Source organism: Lygodium microphyllum, chromosome 25 (assembly GCF_053477565.2).
Source record: "Lygodium microphyllum isolate KBCC chromosome 25, Lygodium_microphyllum_v1.1.10, whole genome shotgun sequence".
NCBI lineage: Eukaryota > Viridiplantae > Streptophyta > Polypodiopsida > Schizaeales > Lygodiaceae > Lygodium > Lygodium microphyllum.
The window spans coordinates 61,275,606-61,292,815 of record NC_141159.1 but is presented as its reverse complement, the minus strand read 5'-3'; the positions used below and the strand labels follow the sequence as shown (position 1 = coordinate 61,292,815).

The window sequence follows — 17,210 nt, the reverse complement described above, 5'->3', positions numbered from 1 at the left end:
GCCTTTATTTCAAGCAATTCTTGTATAGCTTGCATTCATTATTTCCCATTTCTTGTAAGGCTTGCAATGGCAAGAATTGGATTAGTAACGCTACAAATAGAATTAAGAGTTTCGGGTTAAACATTTCCAGTATTCATAAGTTATGTTGTCTAATTGTTGTCTTAAGCTTTCTTTCGTTAAGTAATTTCTGTGAAAATCGTAATTTCATTGCCGAACATCCCAAAGAAAGGAAAAATCAAAGAAAAACTCGCATCAGAGTTGTTTTTTTTCGTTTAATTACCACATAGAAATCTCTCTTCTAATTAATATTAATAATAATAGAATAATATTTGGGTATATAGCTCAGTTGGTAGAGCATTGGACTTTTAATCTAATGGTCGCAGGTTCAAGTCCTGCTATACTCAGAAGCATTAAAACATTAAATGCTTTAGGCAGATGGTACCGTCTAATGGAGATTATTATGCCATGATAATCTCCAATCCAGACCGCCCTTTTGTGAAAAAGGGCAAACATGAGCTCATCCCTTCGTTTAACCGCGATAAAGAAAACAAAAGATTCAAAAAAAACATAATGGCAAATCATTTTTTCCTTTGTTTCTTTTAGGGAGTGAAAAGACAAAAAATTGGTCAGGGATTTTCGGAAGAAAAAAATACTATTACTATCAGAATTTACGATGTAATTTTAATGTCATATAATGGAGGCTGACCTTCAATTTCATATCTAAATATCATTGTAGAATTATTTGCTTTTATCCATTAACGTCAGAAAGTTTAAATCGCCCAGCAGGTCATAAAAAACTTAGCTCTGGTGATTTGGACCCTTCTTATTGAGAGCGGTGTATACTCTGGATCTTTCCATATATTGGATTCCATTATGGGATCTTTATCATTACTGACCTCCTTTAGGTTTATTCCAACAACCTTTCCCCTGGCATCTTGGCTTTGCCCTTGAAATGTCATTAGAATTTAAACACTGCCTCTTGAAATGTCATCATTCCTTGTAGTAGAAGCACCTTGGAGCCTCATTGCTCTTTCGTGTGGATATAAAGTTTTCCATTGTATTTGATTTGGCTTTCTTCATCCTGTTTGGTTGGTATTGCCCTTAGGCCCTTTTTGCATAGCCTTGGAAGTTAGCCTTACCCTAGCTATTTCTTTTTCAATTTTTTTCATTTCTTGGCCTTTGTTCAATCTCCTGAACTATTGAAGCTCCTCGAATCAATGCATCCTGCAAATCTGATAGTCTCATTGATTCAAGAGGAGTATTTAGGGGCAGATTTAGACCATTGCAAAATTTGGATACTTGTTGTGAAACATCAAGTGTAGGTGCATATTTTAAAAGTGTTATGAATTTGGAGTAGTAGGCTTCTAGGCTTAGGGTCAACTATTTTAGATTGAAGAACTCATTCATCTTCTTGGCTTGATGTGTGGGCAAAAGATATCTCCCATGCACATCATCCTTAATCTTGTTCCAAGTGATAGTGTTTTCAAAAGCTCTTTGGTCCTTGCACCATTGTTTCCACCAAAGGCAGGTATCTTCTATGAGTTTTAATTTGGTGATCATGGCTTGATTTGACTATGCAATCCTTATAGCAGTGAAATGGTCTTCCATAGATTCTATCCATGTTTTTACTTCAGTTGGAATGTCTCTCCCTTTATACCATCAAACTCCAGTGGCTTGTACTGCTTGAGAAGAAATTTCTTTTCTTGAGCTTCTGTAATATTGAGATTTGGGATGACATCCTGGGGAATTATGCAATTTTATGATCAATTTTCTCTCCAACCATCTTCAAAAAATATATTTACTTACTTAATCTACCTCATTAATTTAGGAAGGAAATTATGCACTACTTTTCCTTCTTCTGATAATGATCAGGGTTTATACTATAAGAAAGAGTTTAAATTTTTAATTAGGAAAAAAACTCATCAAATGAATAATATTTATCAACTATTTCTGATTTATCAAGGAGACAAACAGATGGATAGAAATAATTCTTTACGTCAATAAGAAGGGAATACATTATTTGAGTGGTTCGGGTGCTCATATTATTCTTGGAAAAGGTTCTTCTACCACAATCTAGGCATGGCATTGTGATATATCCATCACACAGTATTTAGGATTCTGAGAATAGATATCCAAAAATCTATATTTCAAGGGAAGATCATGTAATCCATCTTTCTTGTAGTTGTGGCAACTGGAGTGTCCTACAACCATGACTCGATCAGCCAATATAACCCTTGTAACTTTCTCATAGATATACCGGTTTAATTTGACCTGTCGCCCTCTAATGAATATGTTTGAGTTTACTTTGGCCTCATAGAAGAGATAAATCTTGGCAACGTTAAGGGCTTCCATCCACCTTAACCTCTTTAAATTATTCTAGAGGTAAGAAAGACAGTTTGTGTCAATGTAACAATACCCTCCTGTTAACATCCATCACTTTTCGTAATACATGGGTGAAGGATTGTATACCTGATCTAATATTCATATCATTTGGTTTCTCCAGCTAAAAGTAGAGGAGTGCATTGCTAACATAAACATAACTTGGAAAATCAATAATCATTCCCAAGGTTTGTCTTTCTATCAAAAATCAAGAACATATATTAATAAGAGAATATTTTTACCATTTTAGAAAAAAAATTGTAAATATAACGACTTTTATTTACTTTTGTCGTGTCCTATATCAACGTAAACTCTGATACCAACTGTAATGCGCCCACCCGAGCTTTCCTCGGCGATACGTTCTTAGTAGCCCATCAAGAGATGTCCTAGGAAGTGCCATCCGAGATTTTGATGAAAATCCTCGGAGTTTGCTAACTAGGCTCACCTGAGTCTACCCCGCAGTGAAAGTTCTGGCCATTTCCACGAGGATCAACCTAAGTTTGTCTGGTGAAATCCATTATTAGTATTAGCGATTTGAGATTCAATCCCTTATAGGAATTGCTGACTGAAACAGACTTACATTGTGCTAGGTTTAAGGAGAATGGGAGAAGTATGACACTTTAACCCCTTCTGCCCAGGGTTCTAAAGTGATGCAAATCAAGTTTTCAAATCTCTAATGATCTATCAAAAATGTGATTTTTATTCCTTCTTAAGAAAGCTCTCGGCTTTACCAAGAACACCCAACCATAGGTCTGGATCCATAGGGGTCCATTCTCCCGCTTCCCTTGAGAGAGTGTTTTTAATTACCTAATTACCTACTACCTTAGGTTCAACATATAAAAATAACTTCTTTGAATTATCTCCTGATAAAAATTTGTTATATGCCTTTAATTCACAACACAAAAAAAGAGTAAGGAAATTTCTTCTTAATAGTTCCTTTCAGAAAAATGAGTTTTTACAATGTTTTCTATTCGAATGTATTATTCTCTCCAAGTTTCGCTCCCCAACTAGTATTGGAACCTCCAGGACACACTCTAGAAATCGAAGGGTAGTTGGCAGTTTTAAGAGCCTAAGGATTTTATGTCAAGAGCCCCCTGGTATCCTTACCTCCTCCTGTCGACTAGAGTTCCCTACAACAAGACTTTTCGTGTCATGACTGATCTATACTCACTAATGTGAAACAAAAGGAAAAATCCCTTAGAGTAGGTTTTATTCACATTGGTCTTGGGGAGGTCTAGCGCCATTAAGAACACTACCTCAGTCAGCATTCTAAGCTTACTGGAATACTACCTCAGTCAGCGATTTGTACTCAGTCATCCATCTTTTAGCCTGATGATTTTTGGAAAGATCGGTACCTAACTTATAATCACAAACATCTTATTTCGAATGAATTATACATAAACTTTTAATAAATTTATGTCCAAGACAAATCTTTTCTTTCCAAAAATAATAACATCAAGGCAAATTTAGTGTAAGTGTCAAAATTAGCGTAAGTGGAAATACCTTCCAATAGTATTTCTGAACTTTCCCTTCCTCGAGATCTTGTTGGACTAAATCTAAACAAGAATTTTATTCTTTAGAATAACTCCCTTGGAGTTTCGTGGGTCCTTGCCTGTGATAAAAGAAATCTCGATTAGTTTTATTATGAAAATTATTTTTTCCAACAATTCTATCACAAGGTCTTTTATATACCAAAAATTAGCATCCGTCATTATCCATCAGAGGTTTTGATTAGAAATATTAAGTATCTTAGGGATGTAGTACCTTCCTTGTGCTTGCTTAGGTTCAACTTGTACAAACCCAAGTTATCCCTTGTACAAACCCAACCCAAAGCAACTAGCCAATTATGCTCCTTCTGTGCCTTGGTAGGGCATGTCCATCCAGGTCATTAGGAGAAATATGGACCCAAAAATGGCCTTTTAAATTGGGATTTAATCGCCTCACTAAGTAAGAGGGATTTGAGATGGACCAATGAATGAGGGTGTGATGTGCACATTTTATCAGTTCCCCTTTCCACCTTTGACCCTCAAGGGTGGTTTTTCTCAGAAGCTAAATGGTTTTGTGAGCTTTTGGTATTAAAAATTTAGGATCCCTTTCCAAGAGCATGTCATGGTTTGACATGTATCAAGGAGATTGGAGAGATTTTCAATTACAAGTTTTAAATTTGATTCATTTTTTCTAAAAACTATATTTTTTATTGTCCCAAAATGCATTGAGCAACAAGCACTTGCCCACATGGTGGGTAACTCCAAAGGGGGACTATATAATATAGCCCTTATACTTTGAAAAACGAGTGCACATGACCAATAGGGAAGTAATCATAATGTGCAACAAGTATATGTTCCCAATTGGCCTCAAAAGCAACGATGTGTTGTGATGTTGCTCATGGGAATTGAGCCCACATCCCCCCTTTGATAGGCCCAAGCTCTTACCACTAGAGGAATGGGCCAATGTTGTTAAGACATCTGACCCATAATATGATAAATCAAAATGAGATGTCATTTTTGTGATTCTTAATTCAAAACCACCACTTTTTGTGGAGAAAGTGGGCTTTGATCTCATCATAGCTTTTAGGCCCACCATGATGACCAATTAGCAAAACTAATCATCCTCCTAAACTTTTCCTTATGTGGCCCTTTTTTATACATATTTTCCCTATTGATTATATCAACAAACATCAATATTGTGGATAGTTGTATGGTAAGTGCCATGTCATTGTTAATTTACACCTCATTCAATAGCCAAGTGACCTGGATTACTACATTCGGTACACTAGAGGGTTTTAATGGTAGTTTTTTGAGCACCCTTTGAGGGTTTCTGGACCTTGTCCTTTCTCTTGGACTTAGTCGACTTCTAGCATTCCTTTTTCTCAAAGTCCTCCTCACATTGTTTGAATCCATATCCAAGTCACCTTCCATCTCACAGATTTTGTCTAGCATGGAATGCTCCCTCCTTTTTGCACTTGTCATTGGCTAGAAACATCTCAACACAGAGTATGCACTAGTAAAAATAGTCCAAGTCATTAATGAATAGGTCTTCTCTAGTTAAGGCCTTATGGATTTCCCTATTCAAGCCTTGTAGATACACAAAATGCAACATTTCACCATTGGGTTAGGTGTTTGGGGACAAACATCCCCTCAAGCCTTTCAACCAAGCTATATAGCTTTGGACTATGGCACTACCTTGTCTTAGACTACACAATATTTCTAATTTTTAGGCATTGGTCCGATCTAGTTGGACCTTGAACTTGAGTTGACGCAAACAATCACCCTACTAGATTTAGCAGAGTGAAAAGGGTGATTGCTTGGACCAAGGTGCACATCCCAAGGTCTAGGGACAGAGTGCGAGTGTTATTTGTTGGGCTATGGAGTGGACTACTCTACATAGAAATTGTCATCGCTGAGAAATAAAGTTTCCTCAGGAGATGAAATCAGATGCCATTGCTCATGCAAAGACCACCATGAGAATACACATTGGATGTCCTCCGGTAGACCTTACAAGCATGTGCACATGTAGGATGATGCATGTGGGAAAGATTAGCATGGTTGATATGTGTGATCGAGTCCAAGTTTTCAATGTGGTCACCATGTGAAAATTGGTTGCACCAACTCTATGGAATATCAGAGTTGTAGTATACCCAGACCCAACACAAGGGTATGCTAACATTGTGGACTTAACATTTGAGCATGTTGACTAATTTAACTACTATTATGTGCTATCGAGACAATAGCTAATCAAGAATGAGAATGCTCATATATTCCATTAAGTATATACAAGGTTTGATAACAAACATTGGAACACAATACATCTCAAAAGGTAACTACTAATGGGCTAGTCGACTCGGTTTCCCTTGTAGTGTTACATTGGATCGAAGGATTATAAGGAGATCATTAGGGTTTAGAAAAGTTCAAGGGCCAAATAGTGGGTTAAAGGAGGCAGTAAAGAGGAAGACAGACAAATGTGAAGTTAGAGGAGGAAAGGGATGAGCAAGGGGTAACCAAGGAAGATTCCATGTAGAAACAACTAAAGGAGGAGAAGACCATAGCACTTCCTCCCTCGTCACTTTATAGCTTGTGGAGCATGTGTTGTCATGAGGTCTTCTGCCCATAATCATGGGCTAATCTATCGCATTGTATTACTCCACCATTGTAGTTAGAATTGATGGCATCTTTTAGTTGTCATCCCATGAATGCTATTTCAGGGCACCAACCAAGCCATCTTGTGCTCAACAATAAAACCTACTATCCATTCTATCCATAGACTTGTTGAGTAATGAATACCACCAAGAATATCCACATTCATGTGATTAAACTCCTTTGACAGCTATAGGTAATCATTAGACCCTTGAGAAGCATGAATATCCTCATTCACATGTTGAATATTTTGAGCATTGAGTACACTTGTTCCCTCATCTTTTTGTTGATGGTTGAAAGCTTGTTGTAAAGGACTTGTAATCGTTGTAGAACATGTGGGAGATCCCCAAAAACTAAAGTGGCTTATCTCTTCTCCCATGCTTCCATTTGTAAATCTTGTGGAAAACTAGTTTACTAATGCAATGCTAACCATATTAGCCCCAAAAACCACTCAAAATGGTGCAATTGCTCCTACAATTCTCTTTTGTGGGTTCCAAACTACTAGGGGTGGGAAAAATACCTTTAGGGTTGGGATTATGTATCCTTTCAAGGTCATAATTGATAAGGGAGAGTCACCTCTCTTTTATCTTACTGACTTACTTGGCATTCCCTTTTCCTCTCAGGTAGATACATGGCAAGTACATGCTAAGGCTAAGAAAACAATGATGATATCCGCAATGGAAAGTATTGTTTATGAATTTTAATGATATGTAGAGTATTAATTGATACAAGGGATGAGTAGAATGGGATTGGATTGAGGACTTAGCACATAGTAGTGACTCACTTCTGACAATTTTTTTCAGTTTTCCTCATTAACAATATTCCAATCATGGTGCTCAAAAGACAAGATCAAAGCAATTAGGTGATGCTTAGGTGTTCTAATGAAGACAAAAACTAATCAAATGGTTGGAATCAATAGAAAGTTAAAGGGCTAAAAGCTTTAGTTGATAGGCTTAGTCATGCCTAATCTCTCTTACAACATCAAAATAGGCTCAACAAAGAGATTTAGGGGAGATTAACAATTGAAAATGAATGGGGGTTGACATGAGCATACCTCTTCAACTAGATTGTAATCAATGCACACAACCATGAGTAACCTTCAATGATACTTGATTCTGGTGAATTTGGCTCCAGGCTTTATAAAGAGTGCTCCAACATCAATTAATAGACTTTGATATTGATCAAGAATGAGCCCACTTCAATGATTGAGTCTCCAAAATTGATTGCCCAAAATTTATTAATGTAGCTAATAACCCTCCCTTTAAGAATGAAGAGAGCTTCAATCTTTGATGAGATCTTCTCTAATGTTTGCATTAGAAGAGCCTTGTTCCTAGATTTTGAACCTAATCTTGACAAATCTCCATGTACATGACCACCTTGGAATGCTTCACACTATCCATTGTACCACATAGAAGAGAAATGCTTCTAATGTTGAGAATATGTGTCAATGTCGAAGAACTAAAGAATGGATCTTAACCTCACCCCAAGAGTAAAGAGAAGTCAAAAGCCCTTTCAAATCTTCAAGAACTTGAAAGCTTTCAACAAGAATCCATGGTTGCTCCTATTATTATAGCAAAAGAATGATGCCTCTTGATATTAGAATCAGATAAAGCCTTTAATTCTTCTTGGAGACACTTTTCATGGCCTTGTCAAAGAATATAAACCATATAAAGGTGAGATTCATGATCAAATATGTGATGATATGCTACTATCTCTATTCAACCCAAGTTCAAGAATGAAGCCTTTTGTCCCACGAATAGATTTTTGCCTTCTAATAGCCTTTTTGATGATCAAGTAAGAGAATAAGAGTGAGTATTTAACCCTTATAGTAGTCATGGACAAGAAGATAAAGATTAATGGTGATAGTAGAAAATAATGCAAATTGAACTTGTAACTAGCCAATTCACAAGGATGAAGTGCCAAGAAAATAGGTAGTTTTTCTACTTCTTATGGTGAGATGAACCAAGAATAGCATGTGGTTGAAGCATAAAAGGCTTGGAGAAAGATATATAAGCAAGATCCTCCATGGATTCTTGAGAAAAGAGTTTGGGAAGGTAAAGAGAAACCCTATCCTTGAAATGTAGTCATAGTTTTAGTCCCCTCTAAAGTCTCTAAGCTCCATTTGGTCCAAGAATCACCAAAATGTTATTTATGAAATGGCCGCAACCTAGAAATTTATCTAGAATCTTCCGTTCTCTTTAGGATATCTCTAAGATAGTCACAATAGCTATGTCCTAGAACCAAACTACAATTGTGTCTATAATTGTTACTCCCTATATCTAGTCCATCAAACTAGAAAATGACTTGTAATAATGCTTCAAAATAGGATCAAAGCCATTGCTCTTATACCAATGTAAAGGAGGCACTTCTTATAAAACCAAGAAATACTCAAGATGCATCAAGAAACCTTGAAATAGCCATAGCTAAGGTGACCATGGCTTGGAATGTCATTGCCATGAAGGAGAGATACATTGGAGAAAATAGATATAATGTAGCAAGATACCCACTTCTTGCTATGGTGGAGCAAGGAACTAACCCTTTGCTATTAGAGTGGGAGGTCCAAAATTAAGTTCCTAAATGAGTGTTTGATTAATGTGCGAAAATATGTGCACACTTTTGCATCTCAAGGCTTTAATAGTAAACCCTAACTCTATGCTTTATTACATGGAGAGGAGGGTTTCTAATCAATGAGATGACAAGAAAGGGAAAATTTAGGGAGACTCATTTTGGAGATTGTCATGTTTGAAGACTTGAATTGGCATTGGGCCCTGGTGATTTCACCATAACTCAAAGAATGGAGGAGGAATGGAGAGGAAACTGTGACTAGAAATGTTGATGTTGCGGTAACTAGATAAGGAAATAGTTGGGCAGGCCATGAATTCATCTAAACATCGAGGAAAGAGAGAAGGGGTTGTAAAGCACAATTCATGATATTTTGGGGAAAGTATTAGGGAAACAATATTCCCTCACAAAGTGAAAAGGGTCGATTGTCCTAGTTGGAAGAGGTTAGGACCTTGAGAGAAGAGAAAGCCATAGCGATGATGGTGAATGGGAGAGAGAAATAGCAAGACGCAATGGTATACTTGACATGTTGATGAAGAGTGATTGTGGCTTGAATGCTTTTATAGTAAGCACTAAGAAGGTTCTAGAGGTAGAGAGAGTCCCTCATGATGAATGATGAGTTAGGAGAACCATACAAGGAAGTGGGCTTGAGGATAAGACCCTTATTAGGAACAAAGTGATGTGAGAAGGAAGGTGACTTAGGACAAAAGTTTGAAGAATAGTCAACTACACCCAAGAAATTTTGGGCTTTTAGAAGCCAAAGATAGAGGATATCCACTCAAATTTGTTGCCTTATGAGAGGAACTTTGATTGAGATGCACTTGAGAGGAAGTCTCTCAATGTAAACAATGAGTGTTTTTTCTTTTGGATTGGAATCTCAATTGATGTGCCAAACATTCCACAATAATGTTCACTCTTTTGGAGTAATGGAGCATGTGTTGATACAAGTTATGTCCACTTTTTTGGAGTGAATGAGTATTTTGATGAGTTAGAAGAACATATTATGAGTATTGATAATGGATGGTTAGATTTGAGTAGTGATAAGAGTCTAGGGGTGACTCTACTACTTGAAAAAGTTGGATATTATGGGAATGAATTTGAGCTTGAGCTGAGTGAGTTTTGCATAGCACACAATAAAGAATGTACAAAGTGGGCCTTGGAAGTTCTTCCTATGTTCTTAAATGAGAGTGGAGGGATTTACCTTCTTCTTAAGGCTCTTATATATTTGAGGAGACTCAAGAGAATTTGGAAAGTGTATTAAAAATAGACGTGCAAATCTTGAGAGAGCAAGGTTGTTGGACCATGGAAAAGGAGGGAGAGAAATGGATGAACTAAATGACCTTTGCTTTTGACACTTATACAAGGACTCCTAAATTCTCTAATACAACATGAAGTGCTTCCCTATAATCTCTTAGAGAAAAACATAAGAGAGGGTGTACTCTATGATGAAAGAAAGCATTAGTCTTGGATTTGGGTGATAAAGTGAATGAACTTCTACCTCTTGAGAAGAGGGTATTAGTTGGATATATGTTTGATTTTGTAGCCCTTGAAATTTTTGGACATATTTAGTGCATGCCAAATGGAAACTTCACATGTGGAACTATTAGTGAAGGGAATGTTGTCTTCACCTTTGAATCTTTCACACGATATAAGGGACAGAGGTAAACAATGATATTTGGAAGAGAGGAGAATAGAGATTTGAAGAAAATTATTTTCAAGGCAATCCTCCATGAGTCTGGAGTGTTTGAAGAATTAAGGAAGAGACCTAGGAGCCAAAGAAAAATGCTAGGGCTAATAGATATTGCTACTTTGTATGAAAAAAAGTGATGTGCATAATTGCTTGTGTGTTAGGGGATGGTCTAAATATATTACATGCTTTTGCAAAACTCAAGAAACCCCTAAGTCTACATATAGAGGCTACTTTTTTTAGGACCTTGTTTGCATGCATGGATATTACTTTCATGTTATGATAATATAGTAAAATTTGGGTCTTCGATAGGATAGGAGATTTGAATCCTAAGCTTTGTTTGATTTTCATAACACTTCTAACTTTCTGGGGTAAGATTTGATGTGTTGTGCAGGTTGACAAAAATAAAAAAACTAACACAAGGGAGAGGTAGGATCTTTTTAGGCCTAACTTTTTCACACATGGAAATAAGGGTCATGGGCACTATACTACAATTGTGTTTCAAAGCACTATACTAAGGGCTTTGTATACCCTTTCTCTCAACAACTTCCATGCCATAGGATGATGCACTAAATTGCATCAATTTTTAATAGAATGCATGACATGCGACCTACCATTTGAACAAAACTTAGAAGCACGAGCACTTGAGAGTGCATCATTATTGAGCATGCATATTTTTCATGGAAAAAATGTAAAATTTAAACTAATTAGGAACCTTAGGTGGAGAGCCTAAGGATTAGAAAGGCCATGAGGATCTCCAATAGCCAAGAAAGTGGGTGTCTGATTTGAACATATCTTTTTCCAGAAAGGTTGCAAGTGAGGGGAGTGGAGCGAAGCTTCATCTTTCCAATGTGGAGTGATTTTTTAGTGCTAATAGAAAATGATATAATCAAAGGATCCTATGCACATATGCATGGAGCACTAATATAATAGAATAGGCTAGATACATTTTTTTCCAATGCATTCATCTTCCCAACGGAAACGGTCACATGCTTTGGTGTGCATAGCACCATCTCAAAATGCATTATCTTCAAGGCATAAAATATTTGAGAACATCATACTTCAACAAGAGCATGATGTTTTTCTAGGATGCACAATGTTCTAGAAGCAAGGGATAGTCTGAGGATATGGGTCTCCTTTCCATGAAAGAGTACTGCAAGGGGTATTGGATTGAGCATAGATCTTTTATCATCCAAGTGAGGTGAGATTTAATGAAGAGAGTATTGGAAATATTTTTGTACATATGGGTCATGAATAATTTAAGGGCATCTGTGGAAATATAACTTTCTATTATTCATGTGCTTGGATAAGGACCTATTGAAATTGGTTCTCACTAAGTATTTATCGATGCTTGGTAAGTCTGGCATCTAAGGCCAATTTCTTGGCGAGCACCTTAGTGTTAAGTTTCATCGCATTCGATAACTCCAGGTATGTTATTACTAATCATGTTGCTTAATTTGATTACGTCATTCAAGTTGTGTTGTATATAAATGAGTTTGCATCGAGGTATGTAGGACCTTGACATGCAGATCAATGGAAGGATTTAGCTCTAAAGGAGTACATTAGCAACCTTGCTGCCAACTTGGTGGCCTTCCACAAGAAGTGCTCACCACAAGGAGAGTAAATAAATAGTCATGAAAATTTGGGGTCTGTACCTTTTCGAGTGATACCTCCAATATCTAGCTTGGAGAAGGTGGTGCTAGCAAAGCAATCAAAGCTAACATGGTGGAACAATATATGTACTTGCTACATTAGGTGAGCTTGCAAAAGTGTGAAATCCACTTCTTCAAGAGAAAGAGTTAAAGGAAAAGTGTATCATTTTTTAAGCAAAGAAGGAATTTTAATTTTCATCGGAAGCTCACTCCTCCTCTTCGTTGAGATAAAAAATTCAAGGAATGAATGAGAGTTCTTGTTGGCTATCAATTCTTTGTATTTCTCATCATTATTAGCCATTATATGTAATTTTCTTCATGAGTATAAGATATTTTTCTTTGTCCCTATAAAGGAATAGTCATTAATTAAATGTATGATTTGTGTAAGTATGATGATAATGTGTGGTACGTTAATGACCCATTCACATACGTTCACATAATCTGATTTAATTATGTCAACACATAGTACCTATACTAGTGATCATGTGTACACGATAACGTAACTTATATCTATATATCTATTACTACTTTTGATGCTTACTGTGTTAAACAAAAAATAAGCATCCTGCGTTTCAAGAAACAAAACAAAAAAACTTTGATTAAACTAATTGAATCGAGTGTGCATCACATGAGTGACTGATGATTTTTTATGTCGAGAACTGCTTAAAATAGCCAAAAATTCTGAATTTCGGAGAAAAAATAGACTTCGTCGAAGGCGGTGGTGGCAATCAGTACGATTTTAAGCGGCAAGTCCCTAAAGCGCTAGTGCTTATTTTCATGGAAAATCAAACGATAGTGGATGGCCAAGCTGGAGTTTTCCTAGATACAAAACGACGTTAGAAATCCAACGCAAGTCTTGGATCTCCATTCCGAGGTCGTTTGATCCCCCATTTAATCCCCGCAAGGTTCGGGGTTGTAAAGCGGCTACTGGATCTAGAAGCTGGGAAAGGTGGGACGGGGCCCAGCTTTGTAGACTTCAACATCATGGAACCACCTGTCTAAACGAATCTCACTACAAGGATATGGAGGTATAGTGACGACGGTTTCCGACACAAAATAGTGGCGTCGCTAAAAAACATTAAACATAATAGGGAAAAAGAGAAAGAGAAGGTGAGGGTGAGGGAGGGAGAGGAAACGAGGGAGGGAGAGGAAGAGAGAAAAGGAAATGAGAGAGGGAGAGGAGAGAGAAAAAACATTAAACATAATAGGGAAAGAGAGAAAGAGAGGGAGAGAGAGAAGGAGGGAGAGGTTGTTGTTTTCTTGTTTGTTGTTGTAGTAGTAGTAGTAGTTTTTTTTCTTTTCTTGTTTATTGTTGTTTAGTTTTCTTGTTTTTTGTAGTAGTAGTAGTAGTAGTTGTTGTTTTTTTTTTCTTCTTCTTTTCTTGTTTATTATAGTAGTAATCGTAATTGTAGTCGTAGTCGTAGTCGTGGTAGTAGTAGTAGTAGTAGTTTTCTTGTTTGTTGTTGTAGTAGTAGTAATGGTTTTTTTGTTTTCTTGTTTATTGTTATCTAGTTTTCTTATTTGTTGTTGTTGTTGTAGTAGTGGTAGTAATAGTAGTAGTAGTTGTCATTGTTGTAGTAGTAGAGAGAGAGATATGTTTTGTTAAAGAAAATGAGAGAGGGGGAGGAAGAGAAAAAAAAAAGGAACGAGAGAGAGGGAATAAACATACAACATTAAAAAAAAAGAGAAAAAGAGAGAGAGATAGAAGGAGAGTAGATAATGAATGGATTAAAAACAAAGAGAGAGTGGTGGCGAGGTCCGGTGCAACACCACAAGACGGGAAACACTCCGACATATGTTAAATTGTGGGCGGGTGGATTGAGACTTTATATACGTTAATTTTTGCTGAGTTACAAGAGAAGATATCCCTTCTCAAACAATTTAAGAAAGAAAAAAAGAACGATAACAAAAACAAATTGTTTGTCGTAATGTAGACAAAATGAAAAACGATGAAGGTCTTGATGTTCAAGATCGCGAGCCGTATCTTAATCAGCGTGTCCCATGTCCTTGCTCTCAACACAAGCTGGCAATTCGACGAAAACATCGATTATCTATAGAATATGTACGACGCTTCGGCGAGTTTCAATCTGAGATCATTGATCAGGCGATCTTGGATTTTCAACAAACGGTAAGAAAAGTTAATATCAATCATGCATTGTACTCACAAGTTAATTGAATACCATATACAAAAAGATTGGGTGTGGTTGGCAAATTTTCTATCCAGGGAGGTGACGTCTCATCCCAAGGAGGAGTGCACCCTTTGCGGCAATTAGAAGAGTTCGTGGACGTGTAATGGATGGAGTGCCTGAGCCAATCCACCACTTGGAAGGTACTGCCCAATCTATACCATCAATACTAGAGGAGACAGATAGCCTTCGAGACTTACCTACAATCTTGGAGCCTGAGATGGAGGCAATGATCGATGCATTGATTCTCATGGATGTCGAGACTTCTAATCTGCTTAGAGAGGAAGCATCCATACCATTATATGATGGGTCTCGAGTATCTCGCATGAAGACACTGCTTGCACTCCTAAGTGTGCAAGCAAAATACGGATGGAGCGATGCTAGTGTGACCGAGTTGATCAGGTACCTTGTACGTACGCTTTGTTGATTTCTTTTCGGCACTATCATTAAAAACATTTGTGCTTTTTCAAGGTGTTTTATGATTTTTTTCAGGTTACTGAAGTATCATATTATCACTTGCAAATACCATGCCTGAGCCTCGTGATGATGCACGATATGTTTTACGAAAGCTTGGCATGGACTACAACAGCATCCATGCATGTATCAATGATTGCATATTGTCTCAAGGAGAATATGAGACTATGGAGACATATCCAAAGTGTGGTTCTCATAGGTATCGATAGGACTTGCAAGGGCAAACCATCCCTCAAAAAGTTCTTAGACACTTTCTGCTTATCCCTTGCATAAATCACATGTTTCCTATGTCCGGCATGGCGAGCTTGATAATGTGGCATGCGCAGAATAGGTCCACAGATGGAGTTCAACAAATATCAACAGATTCACATGCATGGAGCCACATTGACTCTACCTTCCCAGGCTTTGCCCGAGAGCCAAGGACTCTTCAGCTTGGTCGTGTAATGGATGGCATGAACCCGTTTGGTCTGCGCTCAACTTCTTACAGTGTGTAGCCTATAGTCCTTGTCAACTACAATATCCCTCCATGGCTTTCTACGAAGAAAGGACATCTCATCCTTAGCTTACTCGTCCTCGACCGCTACAAAGTCAAAAATATGGACGTGTATCTTCATCCATTAGTCGATGAGCTTAAGATTTTATGGGAGGAGGGAGTCACCATGCAAGATATGAGCAAGCGTGATGGTCGACGGTCTACCAATATTCGAGCCATTCTCATGTGGACGATGCATGACTTTTCGGGATTCGGAGAGTGCTCAGGTAAATAGGCTTTCGTTCTCGTTAAAAATATCTATCATAGCTCGTTCAAGTTTGTATTCACTAGATAGAGGTGTTGGGACAGGTCTAGTTACCTCAAGTTATCATGCATGTCCATTGTGGGGGCCACAGTTAGACTCCTGAAGGTCACGAACCATGAAGAAGATGGTATATCAAGAACACGTTGCTTTCTTGCCAGAGGGTCATGAACTCAGGGAAGCTTTTCTTGGACGACCTCCAACACGTATGAATGCTCAAAGCTAATACGAGCTGAAAATGGTCCACGTGGAGTTACATCCAAATGGAATGCGACGGTTATTAGTTTTCTAAGAGTTGCCATATTGGACCCACTTACAGATCAACCACTTGTTGAATCCCATGCATATTTTCAAGAACGTGGGCAGCTTGCTATGGGACCACATCACAGGAAAGAGAGACACTATAGAGGCATGAATGGATTTGAAGGAGATAGGCAAGATGGAGGCGCTTTGATCGTAATCGAGTACTGATGGTCGCGTGCAGCTACCTCGCGCTCCTTGGATTTTTTCCACTAAAGAAAAGCGTATTGTAAAGCAAATAGTCAAGTCTATCCGCACTCCGACGGGTATGATGCGTTCTCTCAGGTCTGCATTTTCTAAAGACGACCATTATCAAGGCTAAAATCCCATTATTGGCATAAGATATATCAGGTTTGTACTATGAATGGATTGTAAGTAGCTTGCGTATTTTGATATTTGGGGTGTAGTCATTGTTCATAATGCTTTCTCATTTGCGGCAGTTTGTACTACCGATCGCGATCGTAGGATGCCTTACTCCAGAAATATGCAGGGCCATTTACAGGTTGTCGACTTTAGTGTAATGGATCTCACATAAGGAGATTAAGATGTCCCCTATTGAATCCGCGAGACAGGGAGCAATGAAGATGGTCTGTCTCTTTGAGAAATACATGTCTACCAGCATGCTCACGATACAAATCCACCTTCTTGTGCATCTTGTAGATGAATTGGAGATTGCTGGACCTATCCATATGTGATGGATGTTCTTCTTGGAGCGCTTCATGAAAACCCTAAAAGGCTTTGTGCGACAACGAGCTCGACCAAAAGGCAGCATGGCTGAAGGTTGGTTGGTGTCTGAGACGCTAGTGCATATTTCACAATGGCTACCAACAGTGGATCCAGACAACAGTATGCTATGGTCGCTGAATGACGATGATAGACTGACAGTGGGTGAATAAGTTGAAGAGCACCCCTAGTCACTGTAATGCCTATTTGGTTGTAAAAGATTTAAAATAGAAATGGACTTGACTTTGATTATATATTTTCCTATAGATGACTAAACACCATATTGGGGAATATGGAAATTTCCCATAAGTTTGGGACAC

The 17,210-nt window shown here is 37.8% G+C and overlaps 1 non-coding gene across 1 annotated transcript; it reads left to right on the top strand.

Moving 5' to 3' along the window:
- The first annotated feature begins 331 nt into the window (after window positions 1–331).
- On the top strand, window positions 332–404 carry TRNAK-UUU (transfer RNA lysine (anticodon UUU)). The gene has a single exon. It is a non-coding gene; the product is annotated as a tRNA-Lys (tRNA).
- Window positions 405–17,210: the final 16,806 nt, after the last annotated feature.